Source organism: Eutrema salsugineum, unplaced genomic scaffold (genome assembly GCF_000478725.1).
Source record: "Eutrema salsugineum unplaced genomic scaffold, Eutsalg1_0 scaffold_3, whole genome shotgun sequence".
Taxonomy (NCBI): Eukaryota; Viridiplantae; Streptophyta; class Magnoliopsida; order Brassicales; family Brassicaceae; genus Eutrema; species Eutrema salsugineum.
In genome coordinates this window covers 12,328,418-12,333,911 of record NW_006256756.1, presented here as the reverse complement: position 1 = coordinate 12,333,911, position 5,494 = coordinate 12,328,418, and the positions used below count along the sequence as shown (strand labels likewise).

At 42.4% G+C, this 5,494-nt stretch overlaps 1 non-coding gene across 1 annotated transcript; it reads right to left on the bottom strand.

Moving 5' to 3' along the window:
* Nucleotides 1–4,783: 4,783 nt before the first annotated feature.
* Nucleotides 4,784–4,890, bottom strand: LOC112085677. Its single transcript, XR_002898977.1, has one exon. It is a non-coding gene; the product is annotated as a small nucleolar RNA R71 (small nucleolar RNA).
* Between the last annotated feature and the right edge of the window lie 604 nt (nt 4,891–5,494).

The following is a 5,494-nucleotide window of genomic DNA, read 5'->3' as shown; positions in this document are numbered from 1 at the left end:
GCTTCTCTTCGGGCTCGTCTTGCGACTCATATCCTCCACTTGGAGTAATGATCATTACCCTTTGATTTGGGCAGTCTCGTGCATAATGCCCTCGTCCCTAACACTTGAAACAGGTTATATCGCGTGTTCTAGCTTGACTAGTGTTTTGAAACTTACCTAGTTCCGGTCTTTTGGTCTTTGGTGCCTCGGTGGGTTTTGATTTGAGACGTGAATCAGCTTCCACGGCGTTGCCCTTGTCAATGGTCCTACTAGAGCTGGCTTGCCACGGCTGGCTTCCTCGATTGCGGTTCGTTAACGAGGCTTTGCGCTTGATTTGTTGTTCCACTTGAACTGAAAGATGTAATAATTTGTGGAGGCCACTAGACTTGACTCTCTCCACTTTACGGGCAATTCTCTATTGGAGACCATCCACAAACTGAGCCATTAAGGCCTCTTCGGTCTTTTCAAGCTCTAGGGAGTTCATCAGTTTCTCAAATTCCTCGAAGTACTCTTCCACGCTCCTTGTTCCCTGAGTCAGCTTACGAAAACGCTTTTGTAAGTCACGGTGATAATATTCAGGAACATACATGAGTCATAAGAGGTACTTCATGTCGTGCCAAGTTTGTATCGGTCCAAAGACTTGGCGTCTCCTCTCAGCTACGGTGCGATCCCACCATGCTAAAGCATTATCGGTGAGTTGAGCCGCGGCTAAGGCCACTTTCTTGTTCTCATTAAAGCCATAGCAGTCAAAGATGTATTCTAGCCGCCATTCCCAGTCCAAGTAAACTTTGGGATTACAGTTTCCTGCAAAAGTTGGTGGCGTTAGTTTTATATCATGGTTAACTTCTCTCGGCTCTCGTTCACGCGACCTGTTACGTAGCAATGGGTCTTGTCTTCTCGGTTGTCGCCTACGCATGGGGTCAGGTGGAAGATCCTCATCGAGTTCAGGCATACTGTCTGAATCAGAATCAGGTGGAAACTCCACGGCCTGATTACGCATGTTCCTCCGAGCTTGAGGCAGCACAGGGTTCGGTGCTCGGTGAGCTGGTGGCTCGAGCCTCGCGACACGTTCATGCGTATCCCTCAATTCTTCTCTCATGGTGGCTAACATGAACATGAGTTTGTTGTGTTGTTGTCCATTGGCGTGGGCAGGTGCGGCGTTCTCGGTGTTATCTCCCATGGTTTCTTGTAATCTCACAAAAACAACAACTCGTCAAAGTACCAAAGGTAGAATGAAACTTAAGCGCAAGAGATAACTAAGATTCGAACTGAATTTTTTTTAATTTTCTATTTTAATGTAAACAAAATGCAACGATACGAAATGGTATGAATTAAGAGGACTTAGACAACAATTTTTTTTTATTTTCTTAAGGCGACTAACTGATCTAACAACCTATAAATGCGGAAACACAAAATAAGTAAAAAGGATATGAGTAAGAACACCGAAAGCAGAACTTTTGGCTCTGATACCAGATGATGTAAGAACCAGGGGGTTCTCACATGTAACAAGGTGGTGGAGAGGCAAAGCAGGCGGTCGCCCTCTCTTTGACTCGGTGAATGATCGATAGATGGGGATCTGACACGCAGGCGGTCGCCCTCTCGTGTGGGATCTAGAGATGGTGTGTTGGCGGAGTGAATACACGACACTGAGGGGAGGTTACTCTCTGATACGGTGCAGAGGCTCACGTTTACTTGAATCTCACAAGAAAGAAATGAACAAGAAGAGAAGCCGCTTCTCAATAAACTTAGAAGAAAGTTCGTTCTTTTATTGATAATGGGAAAAAGGTTACGGACTACAAAGCTGCGTGTGGGACTTTGTAAACAGTCCGTCAGCTTGAACCTTATAGGGTTCGACTCGAAACAAAAATGGAAAGACTCAAAAAAACAGGACGTTTAAAGTAAAACTACAAGAAATGAATCTAGACGCCTAAAAACATAAACTCATCGTTTCATTAAACTCAAATATGGAAAGTTTGCAAGAAATTCTTGAAACTAAACTATTGATGCCATTTTGATGTGATACTTAGTCGTTGTGGAGGATGAGATCACCTGCAAGGACAGTATAATAATTGAAAAGCTTACCTTGGTGTGAAGACTTCCGGTTGGCCGCTTGTGAGGCTGTGGTGGCTGCGCTTGAGACTGTGGTGTCTCTGGCTTGGAACCTTCTTGTGAAGTCTTCTAAGTGCTCCTCCAATGTGGCTAGTCCTTGTCTTCGAGTCCCCAAGCTTTTTTGTGCTCCGTCCTAGTTACTTGGTCTTCTTGGGCTTTCTCGGGTCCGGGTGGTGAGTTGTGAAGCAGCTCCAAATCTGCTTGTTGGTGGGGCAAAATTCCATGTTCGTTAGCTTCAGAATATGGACTTGGCCGAGAGATCTTACCTTTGTTTGAGGTTTCCAAGTCGTCTGGTGGTTCTAGCCCGGGTGTCTTTAAATTATCGGCTAAGTCTTGCATGGTCTCGGCAATCTCGTTATCCGCTCGGCCAAACTTGTTTCTGTCTTGACCGTTGGATTCAGCTGGTGATTTTGGTCCAACGATGTCAGCTTCAGTACGACAAATTCTGTCGTAAACTTGGTCTAACCGAGGTGGTACTGATTTCTCGGCTAAAATCTCTCGCATCTCGGCCAAAATTTATCGCTTATCGGCTATTTTTGAATCATCCCTTAGTTCTTCAAGTTTTAAGCCTGAAAATGAAATTCTGCTTAAACTGTTAGCATTTAAATCAAAATTTGGTCGAGAGATAACCAATTTGGCCTGAGAGACTTGGTCGTCCGATGGGTCATTCCTGGATCCCAAGTATTCGGCCCCGGTTTGGCCGCAAAGCTCGTTTAAGCCGTATATGACATTCAGGTCAGGTAACAACGGGTCGTCTGGTTCTAGCGAGTTGATAAAGATGTGTAAGGCCCTCTTGTATCTATTTCTGAGTTGTTTAATCTTGGAGCGTGTCATGGCCCCGTCTTGGACTGATGGCATTAGCTCCGGTAAGGTCTTAGGGTCGATGTCTACATCAGCGAGTTGGCCAGGGACGTGACCATCTCGCACAATAGGCACAAGAACCAACTGAACCGGGTCAGTACCCAGTTTGTCCTGGGCTGACCTGGTCCAAACTCTTAGCTATAAATATATTTTTGGGAAAAACCCTATGTATCTTTCATTCCATCTTTAGCTTCTTTGCCTCTTTTGTGTAAAAACCAGATTTTGGGAAAAGATATCTCGTTTTTAATCATTAAAGGCTGTTTCTTATGTATTATTTATTTTCATCATTCAAAGCTTCTAATCATGATTAACAACACATCTTGCAAAGGATTAAGTGTGTTAATCATGATCATTGAGTAGTCTTTTCATAAGGTTCTACATAGGTAGATTAGGGTGCAAAAATGTTTGATTAGGAGTTTCGAATTTAGATCATGCATTTTACTTTCTCTAAATAGCAATTCTTAATGCTGGGTTTCTGATAATCACTTAAATCCAGATTCTAGACATTTCATGCACCAAAAGTGTGTGAGGAAATGTCTAAACCAAGCTATGTTAGAGGTTTATGCATTAAAGCCATGAAAATGATTGTTTTATGCATAGATGACATATAAGAGATGATAACTAATGCTTATTGACTCATATTTCACAAGTAGGAATTTGTTTTGAAAGTGGATTAGTATAGAGATTAATACATTCATAAGAAGATTAGTCTACACTTGAGTTCTAAGTTGATTGAAATTGTTTCGTTGTTTGTCATTAGCTCTCTAGTTTAACATTGATGCAGCCTGATCAACTATCCTTTCTCGGAACTTTATTTCATCATCTTATATTCATCGTCATCATCTGTTTGCTTTTGTTTGTTGCTCTGTTTGTCTTTAATTTTGTTTAGAACTTCTTAGTGGCTTGTTTGAAAGACAAACCCACTTGTCTGGCTTGAATAAAGATGCAAAACACATAAACTAGTGAACTAGACCCACAAGCTGGATTGATATCCTTTTATACTACATCTGTTAAAGGGGTTGATAATCCTGAGAGTCCAAAAACTCTTTGTTTATCAATTGGCGCCGTTGCCAACTTGTGGGATTTAGCATTAGTTTCTGCTTTGTTCTTGAAATCAAGCTTTTTATTTTTGTTTACTGATAAACCATCTGAGTTTTGTCTTTGAGTTACAGGTGCATGCGAACAAGATCCAGGAGCTGTGATCCTCCCCTGGTAGAGAGAGCTGCTAGAAGAGCAAGGAAAATAGCAGCACATCTTGAGAGATTGGGCATGGATCACCATCCAGCCAGAGAAGAGCATCAGGCTCAGGCAGATGTTCAGGGTCAGGGAGTTGGTACTGGAGCTCATGGGAATGGAGTTCAGGTTCCACAGCTACAGGTCATCAGGGACAAGCTCAGGGACAACAAAACCAGCAAGGGCATCAGGTCAATCAGCCCCACCCAAAACCTTCCAGGCGTCAAGAGCCACAGCCAGTCTTTGTTTGAGAGAATGAAATGGATAATGTACATCAACACAGAGTAGGAATCCAAGCTCCACCAGTCCAAAACAACTTTTTGAAGTAAAGGCATTACTTCTCAATATGGTGCAAAATTCAAATTTTCATGGGCTGCCTATGGAGGATCCACTTGAGCACCTTGATCAATTTGACAAAGTCTGTGATCTGACAAAGATTAATGGGGTCTCAGAGGATAGGTTCAAGTTAAGATTTTTCCCTTTCAGCTTGGGAGATAAAGCTCATCAATGGGAGAAGAACTTGCCAAGGGGATCAATTCAAACTTGGGAGCAATGCAAGCTAACCTTCCTCTCTAAGTTCTTCTCCACATCAAGGACAGCCAAGTTGAGGAATCAAATCTCAAGCTTTACCCAACACAACAATGAGAGCTTTGGGGAAGCATGGGAAAGAGTTAGAAGCTATACAAACCAATGCCTTCATCATGATTTTTCTGAGGCTTCTCTTCTTATCACTCTATACAGAGGTGCTTTCCTCAAGTTCAAGACTCAACTTGATACAGCCTCAAATGGAAATTTCCTTGCTAAGGAAATCAATGCAGCAATGGAGCTGGTGGAAAACTTGGCTATGAGTAATGACACCTATGGAGAGGATTATGACAGAGCTTCTAGAGGAGAAGGTTCTACTGAAGAACATAGACTTCAAAAGGATATAAAGGATCTGCAATTCAAGATTGACAAGGTCCTAGTTGCAACTCAGAAGCCTATAAACTTTGTGGGAGAGTTTAGTGAGAAGAACTGCTTTGAGAATGTCAATGAGGAGGGTTTAACACAAGAAGAGCTGCACTATATTGGAAATCAGAACAAGTTCCAGAAGTATAAGACTTTGTGAGTATGTTCTCTGATCTCAATGAGGACATTGCGACAGAAGGTGGGAAGGCAGTTTGTTTTGCTAGGAACAAGAAGATTTATGTTGGTACTAAGGATAAGAGGCTGAAACGGATCAAGAAACTCCCAAAGATGGAATCTCCAGACTTGAATCAGCAAATTTGAACCTACATCCCTTCCAAAGTTGGGTAATCCAGGGAAATTCACT